Source organism: Hyla sarda, unplaced genomic scaffold, assembly GCF_029499605.1.
Source record: "Hyla sarda isolate aHylSar1 unplaced genomic scaffold, aHylSar1.hap1 scaffold_153, whole genome shotgun sequence".
Classification (NCBI taxonomy): Eukaryota; Metazoa; Chordata; class Amphibia; order Anura; family Hylidae; genus Hyla; species Hyla sarda.
The window spans coordinates 367,616-386,415 of record NW_026608165.1 but is presented as its reverse complement, the minus strand read 5'-3'; the positions used below and the strand labels follow the sequence as shown (position 1 = coordinate 386,415).

General features: G+C 44.1%; 5 non-coding genes and 1 pseudogene across 5 annotated transcripts; all 6 read right to left on the bottom strand.

Annotated features, from left to right (window-relative positions):
- Positions 1 to 2,058: 2,058 nt before the first annotated feature.
- On the bottom strand, positions 2,059 to 2,249 carry LOC130309513 (U2 spliceosomal RNA). The gene has a single exon (XR_008858178.1). It is a non-coding gene; the product is annotated as a U2 spliceosomal RNA (small nuclear RNA).
- Positions 2,250 to 4,351: 2,102 nt separating this feature from the next.
- Positions 4,352 to 4,542, bottom strand: LOC130309607 (U2 spliceosomal RNA). The gene has a single exon (XR_008858254.1). It is a non-coding gene; the product is annotated as a U2 spliceosomal RNA (small nuclear RNA).
- A 2,088-nt stretch (positions 4,543 to 6,630) lies between these two features.
- On the bottom strand, positions 6,631 to 6,821 carry LOC130309512 (U2 spliceosomal RNA). The gene has a single exon (XR_008858177.1). It is a non-coding gene; the product is annotated as a U2 spliceosomal RNA (small nuclear RNA).
- Positions 6,822 to 8,906: 2,085 nt separating this feature from the next.
- LOC130309511 (U2 spliceosomal RNA) lies at positions 8,907 to 9,097 on the bottom strand. The gene has a single exon (XR_008858176.1). It is a non-coding gene; the product is annotated as a U2 spliceosomal RNA (small nuclear RNA).
- Positions 9,098 to 11,193: 2,096 nt separating this feature from the next.
- Positions 11,194 to 11,384, bottom strand: LOC130309509 (U2 spliceosomal RNA). The gene has a single exon (XR_008858174.1). It is a non-coding gene; the product is annotated as a U2 spliceosomal RNA (small nuclear RNA).
- Positions 11,385 to 13,472: 2,088 nt separating this feature from the next.
- LOC130309585 (U2 spliceosomal RNA) lies at positions 13,473 to 13,648 on the bottom strand (annotated as a pseudogene).
- Positions 13,649 to 18,800: the final 5,152 nt, after the last annotated feature.

Sequence of the window (18,800 nt, the reverse complement as noted above, 5' to 3'; positions counted from 1 at the left end):
GGCCCAACAAGGTCCCCTTCATGGGCACTATCACTGCTTGCTGTCAGGGAGGCTGCCAGACAATTTTCCATGCACACTCTGGGCTGGGGGGCAGTCAACCACCAGTACACACAGCAGAACCTAAACCCATACCATTATTGCTAAGCAGCAAGACAGGGGCCCATTGCACTCCCACGGGGCCTTTTTAAATGCAATCCATAACCCGGATTTGCCAGGAACCCTTCTTACTCCTCCTACTTGCATGTGACACTGGGCTTAGGATCTGCATAGGAAACACACACACAAGCACACACCTACCTTTGTTGCCTGCAGATGCCTCCTTGGCTGTCCCCAAACGGTATCAAACCAACACCCACGGGAAGCTGTAAGCATAGAGGACATGCCTGCACCCCATTGGACTTACCTGTGTGGGTTAAATCCGGGTTATTTGACAACCTATGGCGGTGATGGTTCTGCTCAGGCAGAGCAGTGCTGATGCTCCTCATAAAGCTGTCGCTGCTGTGAAGGTTCTAGGTGACATCACAATCCCTATGGTTACATACACAACAAAGCTGGGTTGTTGTTGTTTACACTCTGCAAGGCCTGTGGAAGTGAGTGACATCATAGCACTGTAGTTCTGAGGGTTCTAGATGGATGCAACAATCTCCTGTTGCTTCTATGAAGGCCATAATAGACGACATCACCAAACAGCTCCATAGTCACATACACAGCAAAGGAGAGATGTTGTTTACACCTAGTGATGTCAGTGGTATTGAGTGACATCACAGCACAGTGCTAAGGCTCCTGGGCCTGGACACAGCAGCGGCTGCAATATCTCAACGGAGAATACGTTTATATATATGTGTGTGTGTGCGCGTATATATATATATATATATATATATATATATATATATATATTTCTCCGCCGAAATCACTTTTAAACCCATTTCCACCTTTTTTTCCCTTCTCTTCCTCTTACTTTTTTTTCACGTTTTTTTACGTTTTTCTCCTTTTCGCCTCTTTTCTGGGCGTATTATTCTTCTTTTTCTTCTTTTTTTTCGTCTAATGCATACCCCATCAGTGCAGCAATGCTTATTCAATACCGCCAGCAGATGGAGACACTGGGGGATAATTTTCTAAGGATTTATACTGATTTTTCCTGTCTGAATTTGTCGCACAGAAAGTTGCAGGCCAAATATGTGTGACATTTCTGCGACTTTAGCTTCTAGAGCATTTTTACAACATTATACATAGGTGCTGAATACATAAAAAGCGACTGTTCAGCGACAGACAAGTCGCATCGGCTGAAAGTAGGCCAGAATGTCAGTCCATGTTGGAGCAGGTTTAGATACAGTCTAAAGCATAGATCTCAAAGTCTGTGCACAGAATTTAGCAAGGGCCTCGCACCTTCTGATGCATCAGGTAGGTGCACTATAGCATAGCCTAACCCTCTGTACTTTTGTCTATATTGATGCGGGACATAGACAGCCAGCTGATGACCAATCCATTAGTGCAATGGATGGCTGGAAGCATTTGTCTTTGCCTTTGCAATACCACAGAAGCAATGCATGGTCAATGTACAGCAATGACACACCTGTGTGAACAGCCAGGAGACCCCCCCATGTTATGTTACATAGTTACATAGTTAGTACGGTCGAAAAAAGACATATGTCCATCAAGTTCAACCAGGGAATTAAGGGGTAGGGGTGTGGCGCGATATTGGGGAAGGGATGAGATTTTATATTTCTTCATAAGCATTAATCTTATTTTGTCAATTAGGAACATTCAGCACCATCAAGGCAGCTGCCTATCATGTCATGCCCTACCTGCACAGGTGTGCTGGCTACTCAAATGATCCAATTAAGGAGGCCATTTAGTCAGCAGCAGCAGAAGTCCTGTGCCTGGACGCTCCAACAGCGGCCAGACACAAGCAGAAGCAGCAGAAGCAGCAGCAGCACCACCTTTTGTTTTTTGGCTGCAGCAGCAGCAGCAGCAGCAAGGCCCACAGGGCTGGCTAGCTGGCTAGCCAGCAAGCAGGTAGCAATGAAAGTAGGAATCTTTCTTTTTAACCCTGTAAGGGGGTGGTGCACTGTACCCGAAGATACTGCCATATCGGGTCAATGCATAGGGCGACGGAAGCAAGCTTCGAAATCGGCCCCCGTTCTCAAAAATCCATTTAATATATGGTCCCCAGATAGGGGACGTATCAGATATTAAACTGATAAGAACAGATACTACACTTGATCTTAGCCAAAAGGCCGAGAAGCGATAACCGTGAAAGGGGCGGGCCCAACAAGGTCCCCTTCATGGGCACTATCACTGCTTGCTGTCAGGGAGGCTGCCAGACAATTTTCCATGCACACTCTGGGCTGGGGGGCAGTCAACCACCAGTACACACAGCAGAACCTAAACCCATACCATTATTGCTAAGCAGCAAGACAGGGGCCCATTGCACTCCCACGGGGCCTTTTTAAATGCAATCCATAACCCGGATTTGCCAGGAACCCTTCTTACTCCTCCTACTTGCATGTGACACTGGGCTTAGGATCTGCATAGGAAACACACACACAAGCACACACCTACCTTTGTTGCCTGCAGATGCCTCCTTGGCTGTCCCCAAACGGTATCAAACCAACACCCACGGGAAGCTGTAAGCATAGAGGACATGCCTGCACCCCATTGGACTTACCTGTGTGGGTTAAATCCGGGTTATTTGACAACCTATGGCGGTGATGGTTCTGCTCAGGCAGAGCAGTGCTGATGCTCCTCATAAAGCTGTCGCTGCTGTGAAGGTTCTAGGTGACATCACAATCCCTATGGTTACATACACAACAAAGCTGGGTTGTTGTTGTTTACACTCTGCAAGGCCTGTGGAAGTGAGTGACATCATAGCACTGTAGTTCTGAGGGTTCTAGATGGATGCAACAATCTCCTGTTGCTTCTATGAAGGCCATAATAGACGACATCACCAAACAGCTCCATAGTCACATACACAGCAAAGGAGAGATGTTGTTTACACCTAGTGATGTCAGTGGTATTGAGTGACATCACAGCACAGTGCTAAGGCTCCTGGGCCTGGACACAGCAGCGGCTGCAATATCTCAACGGAGAATACGTTTATATATATGTGTGTGTGTGCGCGTATATATATATATATATATATATATATATATATATATATATATATATATATATATATATATTTCTCCGCCGAAATCACTTTTAAACCCATTTCCACCTTTTTTTCCCTTCTCTTCCTCTTACTTTTTTTTCACGTTTTTTTACGTTTTTCTCCTTTTCGCCTCTTTTCTGGGCGTATTATTCTTCTTTTTCTTCTTTTTTTTCGTCTAATGCATACCCCATCAGTGCAGCAATGCTTATTCAATACCGCCAGCAGATGGAGACACTGGGGGATAATTTTCTAAGGATTTATACTGATTTTTCCTGTCTGAATTTGTCGCACAGAAAGTTGCAGGCCAAATATGTGTGACATTTCTGCGACTTTAGCTTCTAGAGCATTTTTACAACATTATACATAGGTGCTGAATACATAAAAAGCGACTGTTCAGCGACAGACAAGTCGCATCGGCTGAAAGTAGGCCAGAATGTCAGTCCATGTTGGAGCAGGTTTAGATACAGTCTAAAGCATAGATCTCAAAGTCTGTGCACAGAATTTAGCAAGGGCCTCGCACCTTCTGATGCATCAGGTAGGTGCACTATAGCATAGCCTAACCCTCTGTACTTTGGTCTATATTGATGCGGGACATAGACAGCCAGCTGATGACCAATCCATTAGTGCAATGGATGGCTGGAAGCATTTGTCTTTGCCTTTGCAATACCACAGAAGCAATGCATGGTCAATGTACAGCAATGACACACCTGTGTGAACAGCCAGGAGACCCCCCCATGTTATGTTACATAGTTACATAGTTAGTACGGTCGAAAAAAGACATATGTCCATCAAGTTCAACCAGGGAATTAAGGGGTAGGGGTGTGGCGCGATATTGGGGAAGGGATGAGATTTTATATTTCTTCATAAGCATTAATCTTATTTTGTCAATTAGGAACATTCAGCACCCACCCGCTATCAAGGCAGCTGCCTATCATGTCATGCCCTACCAGCACAGGTGTGCTGGCTACTCAAATGATCCAATTAAGGAGGCCATTTAGTCAGCAGCAGCAGAAGTCCTGTGCCTGGACGCTCCAACAGCGGCCAGACACAAGCAGAAGCAGCAGAAGCAGCAGCAGCACCACCTTTTGTTTTTTGGCTGCAGCAGCAGCAGCAGCAGCAAGGCCCACAGGGCTGGCTAGCTGGCTAGCCAGCAAGCAGGTAGCAATGAAAGTAGGAATCTTTCTTTTTAACCCTGTAAGGGGGTGGTGCACTGTACCCGAAGATACTGCCATATCGGGTCAATGCATAGGGCGACGGAAGCAAGCTTCGAAATCGGCCCCCGTTCTCAAAAATTCATTTAATATATGGTCCCCAGATAGGGGACGTATCAGATATTAAACTGATAAGAACAGATACTACACTTGATCTTAGCCAAAAGGCCGAGAAGCGATAACCGTGAAAGGGGCGGGCCCAACAAGGTCCCCTTCATGGGCACTATCACTGCTTGCTGTCAGGGAGGCTGCCAGACAATTTTCCATGCACACTCTGGGCTGGGGGGCAGTCAACCACCAGTACACACAGCAGAACCTAAACCCATACCATTATTGCTAAGCAGCAAGACAGGGGCCCATTGCACTCCCACGGGGCCTTTTTAAATGCAATCCATAACCCGGATTTGCCAGGAACCCTTCTTACTCCTCCTACTTGCATGTGACACTGGGCTTAGGATCTGCATAGGAAACACACACACAAGCACACACCTACCTTTGTTGCCTGCAGATGCCTCCTTGGCTGTCCCCAAACGGTATCAAACCAACACCCACGGGAAGCTGTAAGCATAGAGGACATGCCTGCACCCCATTGGACTTACCTGTGTGGGTTAAATCCGGGTTATTTGACAACCTATGGCGGTGATGGTTCTGCTCAGGCAGAGCAGTGCTGATGCTCCTCATAAAGCTGTCGCTGCTGTGAAGGTTCTAGGTGACATCACAATCCCTATGGTTACATACACAACAAAGCTGGGTTGTTGTTGTTTACACTCTGCAAGGCCTGTGGAAGTGAGTGACATCATAGCACTGTAGTTCTGAGGGTTCTAGATGGATGCAACAATCTCCTGTTGCTTCTATGAAGGCCATAATAGACGACATCACCAAACAGCTCCATAGTCACATACACAGCAAAGGAGAGATGTTGTTTACACCTAGTGATGTCAGTGGTATTGAGTGACATCACAGCACAGTGCTAAGGCTCCTGGGCCTGGACACAGCAGCGGCTGCAATATCTCAACGGAGAATACGTTTATATATATGTGTGTGTGTGCGCGTATATATATATATATATATATATATATATATATATATATATATATATTTCTCCGCCGAAATCACTTTTAAACCCATTTCCACCTTTTTTTCCCTTCTCTTCCTCTTACTTTTTTTTCACGTTTTTTTACGTTTTTCTCCTTTTCGCCTCTTTTCTGGGCGTATTATTCTTCTTTTTCTTCTTTTTTTTCGTCTAATGCATACCCCATCAGTGCAGCAATGCTTATTCAATACCGCCAGCAGATGGAGACACTGGGGGATAATTTTCTAAGGATTTATACTGATTTTTCCTGTCTGAATTTGTCGCACAGAAAGTTGCAGGCCAAATATGTGTGACATTTCTGCGACTTTAGCTTCTAGAGCATTTTTACAACATTATACATAGGTGCTGAATACATAAAAAGCGACTGTTCAGCGACAGACAAGTCGCATCGGCTGAAAGTAGGCCAGAATGTCAGTCCATGTTGGAGCAGGTTTAGATACAGTCTAAAGCATAGATCTCAAAGTCTGTGCACAGAATTTAGCAAGGGCCTCGCACCTTCTGATGCATCAGGTAGGTGCACTATAGCATAGCCTAACCCTCTGTACTTTGGTCTATATTGATGCGGGACATAGACAGCCAGCTGATGACCAATCCATTAGTGCAATGGATGGCTGGAAGCATTTGTCTTTGCCTTTGCAATACCACAGAAGCAATGCATGGTCAATGTACAGCAATGACACACCTGTGTGAACAGCCAGGAGACCCCCCCATGTTATGTTACATAGTTACATAGTTAGTACGGTCGAAAAAAGACATATGTCCATCAAGTTCAACCAGGGAATTAAGGGGTAGGGGTGTGGCGCGATATTGGGGAAGGGATGAGATTTTATATTTCTTCATAAGCATTAATCTTATTTTGTCAATTAGGAACATTCAGCACCCACCCGCTATCAAGGCAGCTGCCTATCATGTCATGCCCTACCTGCACAGGTGTGCTGGCTACTCAAATGATCCAATTAAGGAGGCCATTTAGTCAGCAGCAGCAGAAGTCCTGTGCCTGGACGCTCCAACAGCGGCCAGACACAAGCAGAAGCAGCAGAAGCAGCAGCAGCACCACCTTTTGTTTTTTGGCTGCAGCAGCAGCAGCAGCAGCAAGGCCCACAGGGCTGGCTAGCTGGCTAGCCAGCAAGCAGGTAGCAATGAAAGTAGGAATCTTTCTTTTTAACCCTGTAAGGGGGTGGTGCACTGTACCCGAAGATACTGCCATATCGGGTCAATGCATAGGGCGACGGAAGCAAGCTTCGAAATCGGCCCCCGTTCTCAAAAATCCATTTAATATATGGTCCCCAGATAGGGGACGTATCAGATATTAAACTGATAAGAACAGATACTACACTTGATCTTAGCCAAAAGGCCGAGAAGCGATAACCGTGAAAGGGGCGGGCCCAACAAGGTCCCCTTCATGGGCACTATCACTGCTTGCTGTCAGGGAGGCTGCCAGACAATTTTCCATGCACACTCTGGGCTGGGGGGCAGTCAACCACCAGTACACACAGCAGAATCTAAACCCATACCATTATTGCTAAGCAGCAAGACAGGGGCCCATTGCACTCCCACGGGGCCTTTTTAAATGCAATCCATAACCCGGATTTGCCAGGAACCCTTCTTACTCCTCCTACTTGCATGTGACACTGGGCTTAGGATCTGCATAGGAAACACACACACAAGCACACACCTACCTTTGTTGCCTGCAGATGCCTCCTTGGCTGTCCCCAAACGGTATCAAACCAACACCCACGGGAAGCTGTAAGCATAGAGGACATGCCTGCACCCCATTGGACTTACCTGTGTGGGTTAAATCCGGGTTATTTGACAACCTATGGCGGTGATGGTTCTGCTCAGGCAGAGCAGTGCTGATGCTCCTCATAAAGCTGTCGCTGCTGTGAAGGTTCTAGGTGACATCACAATCCCTATGGTTACATACACAACAAAGCTGGGTTGTTGTTGTTTACACTCTGCAAGGCCTGTGGAAGTGAGTGACATCATAGCACTGTAGTTCTGAGGGTTCTAGATGGATGCAACAATCTCCTGTTGCTTCTATGAAGGCCATAATAGACGACATCACCAAACAGCTCCATAGTCACATACACAGCAAAGGAGAGATGTTGTTTACACCTAGTGATGTCAGTGGTATTGAGTGACATCACAGCACAGTGCTAAGGCTCCTGGGCCTGGACACAGCAGCGGCTGCAATATCTCAACGGAGAATACGTTTATATATATGTGTGTGTGTGCGCGTATATATATATATATATATATATATATATATATATATATATATATATTTCTCCGCCGAAATCACTTTTAAACCCATTTCCACCTTTTTTTCCCTTCTCTTCCTCTTACTTTTTTTTCACGTTTTTTTACGTTTTTCTCCTTTTCGCCTCTTTTCTGGGCGTATTATTCTTCTTTTTCTTCTTTTTTTTCGTCTAATGCATACCCCATCAGTGCAGCAATGCTTATTCAATACCGCCAGCAGATGGAGACACTGGGGGATAATTTTCTAAGGATTTATACTGATTTTTCCTGTCTGAATTTGTCGCACAGAAAGTTGCAGGCCAAATATGTGTGACATTTCTGCGACTTTAGCTTCTAGAGCATTTTTACAACATTATACATAGGTGCTGAATACATAAAAAGCGACTGTTCAGCGACAGACAAGTCGCATCGGCTGAAAGTAGGCCAGAATGTCAGTCCATGTTGGAGCAGGTTTAGATACAGTCTAAAGCATAGATCTCAAAGTCTGTGCACAGAATTTAGCAAGGGCCTCGCACCTTCTGATGCATCAGGTAGGTGCACTATAGCATAGCCTAACCCTCTGTACTTTGGTCTATATTGATGCGGGACATAGACAGCCAGCTGATGACCAATCCATTAGTGCAATGGATGGCTGGAAGCATTTGTATTTGCCTTTGCAATACCACAGAAGCAATGCATGGTCAATGTACAGCAATGACACACCTGTGTGAACAGCCAGGAGACCCCCCCATGTTATGTTACATAGTTACATAGTTAGTACGGTCGAAAAAAGACATATGTCCATCAAGTTCAACCAGGGAATTAAGGGGTAGGGGTGTGGCGCGATATTGGGGAAGGGATGAGATTTTATATTTCTTCATAAGCATTAATCTTATTTTGTCAATTAGGAACATTCAGCACCCACCCGCTATCAAGGCAGCTGCCTATCATGTCATGCCCTACCTGCACAGGTGTGCTGGCTACTCAAATGATCCAATTAAGGAGGCCATTTAGTCAGCAGCAGCAGAAGTCCTGTGCCTGGACGCTCCAACAGCGGCCAGACACAAGCAGAAGCAGCAGAAGCAGCAGCAGCACCACCTTTTGTTTTTTGGCTGCAGCAGCAGCAGCAGCAAGGCCCACAGGGCTGGCTAGCTGGCTAGCCAGCAAGCAGGTAGCAATGAAAGTAGGAATCTTTCTTTTTAACCCTGTAAGGGGGTGGTGCACTGTACCCGAAGATACTGCCATATCGGGTCAATGCATAGGGCGACGGAAGCAAGCTTCGAAATCGGCCCCCGTTCTCAAAAATCCATTTAATATATGGTCCCCAGATAGGGGACGTATCAGATATTAAACTGATAAGAACAGATACTACACTTGATCTTAGCCAAAAGGCCGAGAAGCGATAACCGTGAAAGGGGCGGGCCCAACAAGGTGCCCTTCATGGGCACTATCACTGCTTGCTGTCAGGGAGGCTGCCAGACAATTTTCCATGCACACTCTGGGCTGGGGGGCAGTCAACCACCAGTACACACAGCAGAACCTAAACCCATACCATTATTGCTAAGCAGCAAGACAGGGGCCCATTGCACTCCCACGGGGCCTTTTTAAATGCAATCCATAACCCGGATTTGCCAGGAACCCTTCTTACTCCTCCTACTTGCATGTGACACTGGGCTTAGGATCTGCATAGGAAACACACACACAAGCACACACCTACCTTTGTTGCCTGCAGATGCCTCCTTGGCTGTCCCCAAACGGTATCAAACCAACACCCACGGGAAGCTGTAAGCATAGAGGACATGCCTGCACCCCATTGGACTTACCTGTGTGGGTTAAATCCGGGTTATTTGACAACCTATGGCGGTGATGGTTCTGCTCAGGCAGAGCAGTGCTGATGCTCCTCATAAAGCTGTCGCTGCTGTGAAGGTTCTAGGTGACATCACAAATCCCTATGGTTACATACACAACAAAGCTGGGTTGTTGTTGTTTACACTCTGCAAGGCCTGTGGAAGTGAGTGACATCATAGCACTGTAGTTCTGAGGGTTCAAGATGGATGCAACAATCTCCTGTTGCTTCTATGAAGGCCATAATAGACGACATCACCAAACAGCTCCATAGTCACATACACAGCAAAGGAGAGATGTTGTTTACACCTAGTGATGTCAGTGGTATTGAGTGACATCACAGCACAGTGCTAAGGCTCCTGGGCCTGGACACAGCAGCGGCTGCAATATCTCAACGGAGAATACGTTTATATATATGTGTGTGTGTGCGCGTATATATATATATATATATATATATATATATATATATATATATATATATTTCTCCGCCGAAATCACTTTTAAACCCATTTCCACCTTTTTTTCCCTTCTCTTCCTCTTACTTTTTTTTCACGTTTTTTTACGTTTTTCTCCTTTTCGCCTCTTTTCTGGGCGTATTATTCTTCTTTTTCTTCTTTTTTTTCGTCTAATGCATACCCCATCAGTGCAGCAATGCTTATTCAATACCGCCAGCAGATGGAGACACTGGGGGATAATTTTCTAAGGATTTATACTGATTTTTCCTGTCTGAATTTGTCGCACAGAAAGTTGCAGGCCAAATATGTGTGACATTTCTGCGACTTTAGCTTCTAGAGCATTTTTACAACATTATACATAGGTGCTGAATACATAAAAAGCGACTGTTCAGCGACAGACAAGTCGCATCGGCTGAAAGTAGGCCAGAATGTCAGTCCATGTTGGAGCAGGTTTAGATACAGTCTAAAGTATAGATCTCAAAGTCTGTGCACAGAATTTAGCAAGGGCCTCGCACCTTCTGATGCATCAGGTAGGTGCACAATAGCATAGCCTAACCCTCTGTACTTTGGTCTATATTGATGCGGGACATAGACAGCCAGCTGATGACCAATCCATTAGTGCAATGGATGGCTGGAAGCATTTGTCTTTGCCTTTGCAATACCACAGAAGCAATGCATGGTCAATGTACAGCAATGACACACCTGTGTGAACAGCCAGGAGACCCCCCCCCCCCCCCATGTTATGTTACATAGTTACATAGTTAGTACGGTCGAAAAAAGACATATGTCCATCAAGTTCAACCAGGGAATTAAGGGGTAGGGGTGTGGCGCGATATTGGGGAAGGGATGAGATTTTATATTTCTTCATAAGCATTAATCTTATTTTGTCAATTAGGAACATTCAGCACCCACCCGCTATCAAGGCAGCTGCCTATCATGTCATGCCCTACCTGCACAGGTGTGCTGGCTACTCAAATGATCCAATTAAGGAGGCCATTTAGTCAGCAGCAGCAGAAGTCCTGTGCCTGGACGCTCCAACAGCGGCCAGACACAAGCAGAAGCAGAAGCAGCAGAAGCAGCAGCAGCACCACCTTTTGTTTTTTGGCTGCAGCAGCAGCAAGGCCCACAGGGCTGGCTAGCTGGCTAGCCAGCAAGCAGGTAGCAATGAAAGTAGGAATCTTTCTTTTTAACCCTGTAAGGGGGTGGTGCACTGTACCCGAAGATACTGCCATATCGGGTCAATGCATAGGGCGACGGAAGCAAGCTTCGAAATCGGCCCCCGTTCTCAAAAATCCATTTAATATATGGTCCCCAGATAGGGGACGTATCAGATATTAAACTGATAAGAACAGATACTACACTTGATCTTAGCCAAAAGGCCGAGAAGCGATAACCGTGAAAGGGGCGGGCCCAACAAGGTGCCCTTCATGGGCACTATCACTGCTTGCTGTCAGGGAGGCTGCCAGACAATTTTCCATGCACACTCTGGGCTGGGGGGCAGTCAACCACCAGTACACACAGCAGAACCTAAACCCATACCATTATTGCTAAGCAGCAAGACAGGGGCCCATTGCACTCCCACGGGGCCTTTTTAAATGCAATCCATAACCCGGATTTGCCAGGAACCCTTCTTACTCCTCCTACTTGCATGTGACACTGGGCTTAGGATCTGCATAGGAAACACACACACAAGCACACACCTACCTTTGTTGCCTGCAGATGCCTCCTTGGCTGTCCCCAAACGGTATCAAACCAACACCCACGGGAAGCTGTAAGCATAGAGGACATGCCTGCACCCCATTGGACTTACCTGTGTGGGTTAAATCCGGGTTATTTGACAACCTATGGCGGTGATGGTTCTGCTCAGGCAGAGCAGTGCTGATGCTCCTCATAAAGCTGTCGCTGCTGTGAAGGTTCTAGGTGACATCACAAATCCCTATGGTTACATACACAACAAAGCTGGGTTGTTGTTGTTTACACTCTGCAAGGCCTGTGGAAGTGAGTGACATCATAGCACTGTAGTTCTGAGGGTTCTAGATGGATGCAACAATCTCCTGTTGCTTCTATGAAGGCCATAATAGACGACATCACCAAACAGCTCCATAGTCACATACACAGCAAAGGAGAGATGTTGTTTACACCTAGTGATGTCAGTGGTATTGAGTGACATCACAGCACAGTGCTAAGGCTCCTGGGCCTGGACACAGCAGCGGCTGCAATATCTCAACGGAGAATACGTTTATATATATGTGTGTGTGTGCGCGTATATATATATATATATATATATATATATATATATATATTTCTCCGCCGAAATCACTTTTAAACCCATTTCCACCTTTTTTTCCCTTCTCTTCCTCTTACTTTTTTTTCACGTTTTTTTACGTTTTTCTCCTTTTCGCCTCTTTTCTGGGCGTATTATTCTTCTTTTTCTTCTTTTTTTTCGTCTAATGCATACCCCATCAGTGCAGCAATGCTTATTCAATACCGCCAGCAGATGGAGACACTGGGGGATAATTTTCTAAGGATTTATACTGATTTTTCCTGTCTGAATTTGTCGCACAGAAAGTTGCAGGCCAAATATGTGTGACATTTCTGCGACTTTAGCTTCTAGAGCATTTTTACAACATTATACATAGGTGCTGAATACATAAAAAGCGACTGTTCAGCGACAGACAAGTCGCATCGGCTGAAAGTAGGCCAGAATGTCAGTCCATGTTGGAGCAGGTTTAGATACAGTCTAAAGTATAGATCTCAAAGTCTGTGCACAGAATTTAGCAAGGGCCTCGCACCTTCTGATGCATCAGGTAGGTGCACAATAGCATAGCCTAACCCTCTGTACTTTGGTCTATATTGATGCAGGACATAGACAGCCAGCTGATGACCAATCCATTAGTGCAATGGATGGCTGGAAGCATTTGTCTTTGCCTTTGCAATACCACAGAAGCAATGCATGGTCAATGTACAGCAATGACACACCTGTGTGAACAGCCAGGAGACCCCCCCCCCCCCCCCCATGTTATGTTACATAGTTACATAGTTAGTACGGTCGAAAAAAGACATATGTCCATCAAGTTCAACCAGGGAATTAAGGGGTAGGGGTGTGGCGCGATATTGGGGAAGGGATGAGATTTTATATTTCTTCATAAGCATTAATCTTATTTTGTCAATTAGGAACATTCAGCACCCACCCGCTATCAAGGCAGCTGCCTATCATGTCATGCCCTACCTGCACAGGTGTGCTGGCTACTCAAATGATCCAATTAAGGAGGCCATTTAGTCAGCAGCAGCAGAAGTCCTGTGCCTGGACGCTCCAACAGCGGCCAGACACAAGCAGAAGCAGAAGCAGCAGAAGCAGCAGCAGCACCACCTTTTGTTTTTTGGCTGCAGCAGCAGCAAGGCCCACAGGGCTGGCTAGCTGGCTAGCCAGCAAGCAGGTAGCAATGAAAGTAGGAATCTTTCTTTTTAACCCTGTAAGGGGGTGGTGCACTGTACCCGAAGATACTGCCATATCGGGTCAATGCATAGGGCGACGGAAGCAAGCTTCGAAATCGGCCCCCGTTCTCAAAAATCCATTTAATATATGGTCCCCAGATAGGGGACGTATCAGATATTAAACTGATAAGAACAGATTTTTTACTTTTAGATATAATATTCTTAGACTAAAAGACCTTACGCAGTCCAGATTACACTTAGTCTGCTAAAAGCATATTCCACAGATGTAGATTCCAAAGACTTTTAGCCACTTTGTGACCTAATCTTTTTTTATCCAATAAATAGAAAACATACATCTCACTAAGAGCTAGGCGAACACAATCTTTAGAGGTAATAGTGTCTCTTTTAAAAAGAAGAATATTCCTCGTCTTCCATAGTGCAATTTTAATACAATTTATACTAATCCACAAAACCCGAGACTTCTCCACAGATAAAACATTATAAAATCCATATAAAATAACTTCATAATTTAAAAAATTAAGATCAGAAATGAATTTTAGTAAGGGTCCTATCAAATGCCATATCTCCTGGGCGTAAAAACAGTTCCAAAAAATGTGTAAAACTGTTTCCTCACTAGGACACCCCATTCTCGGGCACTTTGCACTACGACACAATCCTCTTCTGTGTTGGAATTCTCTGGTAGGCAAACATTGATGTGCTATCTGCCAGGCCAGATCTTTTAAGTCATTAGATAAGAATCCCATATTCACCATCCTCCAAACTCTTAGAGATTTCTCAGTGGAATAATTAGATATTAAGCAAATCTGTTCTATCTTCCTGATTTCAGGAACTAATTTTCGTGCATTACTACAAATTTCTTGACTAAAATTAGCAATGCCATAAATACGAATAATCTTTTCTAAAACCACATAGTGCGCTGGGGGAATAAATAAGATTGGGGACGTTAAAGGTAAGGTTATCCACTTTCTTTTTCTAAAAATGTGACCTGCAGCATATTTTAAAAAATAAGACCAATAACAGTTTCTTTGCAAGCCATTAAAACACATAGAAAAAAAGTGAATATATAAAAACCTTTTTAAATCAGGCACATCCTTACCCCCCAATTTCTTTGTCTTCATCATTACATCTCTCCTGAGTTTATCCATTTTAGACCCCCATAAAAAATGAAAGCAAATCTTGTTTAAAAACTTTAAGGTGCGTTCACTCGGTGGGAAAACCAAGCTTAAATATAGCATGATAGGTAGCAACAAAGCTTTCATTATCAGTACTTTTCCTTCTATTGTTAATTTCCTCATTTTCCAAAAACTTATTTTCTTTTGCACTTTCTCTTTGACGATGGACCAGCTTTCCTCTCCATTATTTTCATTGTCAAAGATGACACCCAAGATTTTGATTTTATCATATTGCACATTCACCTCTGTATTGCCCCAATTCCCTATTGCAAAGCAATCACATTTATTTTTATTTAATTTGAAGCCAGAGCCCTCACAAAAAAATTCTGTCTGTCTGATAGCACGTTTCAGGGATGGTTCATCTGAACATAGAATATTAACATCATCCATGTATGCTATCGTCTTTACGCTCTGTCCTCCACTTCCAGGGATTGGCACTCCTCTAATGAGCTTATCTTTTCTCAAAACATTCAACAGAGGTTCTATTGCACATATGAAAAGAATGGGTGATAGGGGGCACCCCTGTTTCACCCCAGACTGTAAACATACCTCTTGGGATAAAAAACCGTTAATTAAAATACGACTAAAACAGTTTTTATATAAAAGTGCAATTTTTCCAACAATAAAATCAGGAAAATTCATTTTCTTTAAAACCAACCATAAAAAATCATGAGAAACACGGTCATAGGCCTTTTGAAAATCCAAGGATAAAATTGCTAATTTCTGATCACATTGTTTCTGATACCATAAAACATCTTTTACAAGGTTTAGATGATCACTTATTTTCCTTCCAGGTACTCCGCATACTTGGTCACTGTGTATAACCTTAGCAATTACCTGCTTGAGCCTATTTGCTAAAATTTTTGCTAAAACCTTATAGTCTGTATTTAGCAGGGTAATAGGCCTCCAATTTTCTAATTTAGAGATGTCTCCTTTTTTAAAAATCAGAGTAACAACACCATCTCTCCAGGACGCAGGTAAAATCTCAGATTTAAAAGCACAGTTAAAAATACCTAAAAGATCATCTTTTAAAATGGACCAAAAACACAGATAAAATTCAACTGGCAACCCATCTGAACCAGGTGTTTTACCATTTAAAAAACTCTTAAAAGTGCTTAAAAGTTCAGGTAAAAAGATTTCAGTACAAAGGCTCTCTTGGTCAGTTTTGTCAAGTTTTGAATCCAAGGTATCTAAAACATCATTAGTAAAGGAAATATCAATATCTTTTTTATTAAAAAGCTCCTGATAAAATACTTGTGCTTCTCGCAACATCTCTTCATTAGTTATCTTCCCTTCTATTACAGATATCATTTCTTTCTTTCCCACCACCTTCTTAAAAAAGAATCTCGAACACTTTTCATCATTCTCCAGACATTGCACCTTGCTGTTAAAAATCATTTCTTTTCCTTTTTGACTAATGGCATTTTTTATTTCATTCTTTGTCTGAGCAATAACATCATCCATCTCAAGCCCGGCTTGCTTTAGTTTATAATATGTTTGGATTTTAGTGTTTAACATTTTAAACCATAACTTTTTCTCCTTAGCCTTTTGGATGCCCACACGGATAAAAAACTGTTTAGTCCACTTTTTAACATCCTCCCACCAATCCAAAATATTTTTATATTGGGATTGACGCAATCTCCATTTGTTATAAGCAGCAATAAAATCATTTTTTGTTTTCATGTCCTCTAATAAAGTAGTGTTGAGCTTCCAAACGCCTCTGCCTTTCTCTAGGCCAGGTAAAGTGACATGTGCATATAATAACTTATGATCAGAGAAAATATTCGATAAAAGAGAAACATCAACTAGATTAAAACTTTCCGATAAAAAAATAAAATCAATCCTGGATTTGCAGACATTATTTTCCCATGTGTAACCAGGGTCGTCTGGGTATTTTCTCCTCCAGACATCGGTAAAGTTAAAATCCTCAGTCATACTCTTAATCTGTTTCTCTGTTTTATCCACTCTGACATGCACACTTCCACTCTCACGATGATCACCACTCATACAACAATTAAAATCTCCAGCCATTAAAATAGGTGTTGAACCTGGGATAAAAGCCTGAATATCATTAATCAAGTCGGCTCTCTCATTTTTTTCAGGAGAAGCATAGATGTTAAAAAGCTTAATCTCTGAGCCATTGTACTTAATATTAACTAATAGCGCTCTACCAGGTATAATTTCTAAGAAGGACAAAACTTGTACATCTGAACCTCTAAACAAGATCCCAACACCTGAAGATCTGTTCAGATTGTCACCTGACCAGACCGATGGTCCCAAAGTCCAGCCACGACAAAGGTCCTCATAATTTGGACTATGTTCAATTCCACATTCTTGTAAAAAGAACAGAGAACAGTCCAAGGTCTCTAAAAAACTAAACAAAGCAGCCCTTCTCGTAGGGCTCTTTAGACCTCTCACATTAAGAGAGGAGCACTTTAAGGAAGCTATTCGCTACTGGAGTTTGAGTCCGATATGAAACCCACAGGTGACTCCGGGCTTTCGAACTCTTTGATATTTTTTGGATCGGACGCTGATCTTATAGAAGGCCTCCATGCATGTTGACTGTCCTCACATTCGTCTGAGCTTTTTTTGACAGGCCGTTTAATGCCAAGTTGTGGCTCATCTCCGAGTTCCTTCTTCCGCTTGATCTCCTTCACGCCAACCTCCATGGCTTCACTGCTCACTAGTGACCCTCCACCACCAGAACCCTCCACAGAAGGTCTCCCCTCTGTCTCAGGCACAGCAGTAGAAAGGTCCATAAGCTCCGCCACGACATCAGAAGTTACAGCCGGCTTTTCTGAAGGAGCCTCAGACCGCTGGGGTGCTTTCGCAGGTGGTACTTCAGCTTGCACTACACCCACTCTCCCCGCTACACGGTCAGCCCACGATCTAGCTACACTGGAACGGAGACTGCAATCTTTAAAGGCATGGCCTTCTTCACCACAAATGTTGCAGACAATTTTAGCACAGTCCTTAGAAACATGGCCTTCTTGATTGCACCGACCACAGCGAACTGTAGTGTCCGTGCAAACTTCCATAGTATGTCCGAATTTCTTACATTTCCTACAAAAAGTAGGCATCTCGGGATAAAACAAATAGCCCTTATCCCGACCGATAGAAAAGTTGGAGGGTGGATGACACAACCCTCCAATGCCAGTAGCATCCTCCTTCATTTTCACAAAAAACTTATGTTTCCCCGTCCATAGGTCTTCTGAATTCATCACCTTATGGGAATACTTAACAGAACTGCAGTATTTCCCCAAAAAGAGCTCAATATGGGACACAGTCACAAAGGGATTGTGCATACACACAACTAGAGGAATATCACCTCCAGTATACAACACTGTGACCGTGATCCCATCAAGCTCAGCAAGGTCTTGATTGCTTTTCAGCTTCTCAAAAAGATTCTGGCATGCATAAGCAGAGTCCAGAGTTAGGATGAAGCTGCCCTTCCGAGGATCTCTGAGACAGACGATGTTCTCTTTCTTCACCCCAAGAAGCTTGTAGAGAGTTTCTTTCACAAAATAAGAAAGTTGGACGAGTTCTTGCTTGTCTTCATCAACATCAAAGCGAAAGGAAAAACGAATCCGCGTTTCACCGGATGTAAGGTAACGGATGCGAACACCCATCTTGTCGATCGCCTTTTCGGTTCCTCGTAGCAGCCCCCCTTGAAAAAGGTAGGACAAACTCCCAGGATCCTCCTGACCAGACACTTGATCTAGCCAAAAGGCCGAGAAGCGATAACCGTGAAAGGGGCGGGCCCAACAAGGTGCCCTTCATGGGCACTATCACTGCTTGCTGTCAGGGAGGCTGCCAGACAATTTTCCATGCACACTCTGGGCTGGGGGGCAGTCAACCACCAGTACACACAGCAGAACCTAAACCCATACCATTATTGCTAAGCAGCAAGACAGGGGCCCATTGCACTCCCACGGGGCCTTTTTAAATGCAATCCATAACCCGGATTTGCCAGGAACCCTTCTTACTCCTCCTACTTGCATGTGACACTGGGCTTAGGATCTGCATAGGAAACACACACACAAGCACACACCTACCTTTGTTGCCTGCAGATGCCTCCTTGGCTGTCCCCAAACGGTATCAAACCAACACCCACGGGAAGCTGTAAGCATAGAGGACATGCCTGCACCCCATTGGACTTACCTGTGTGGGTTAAATCCG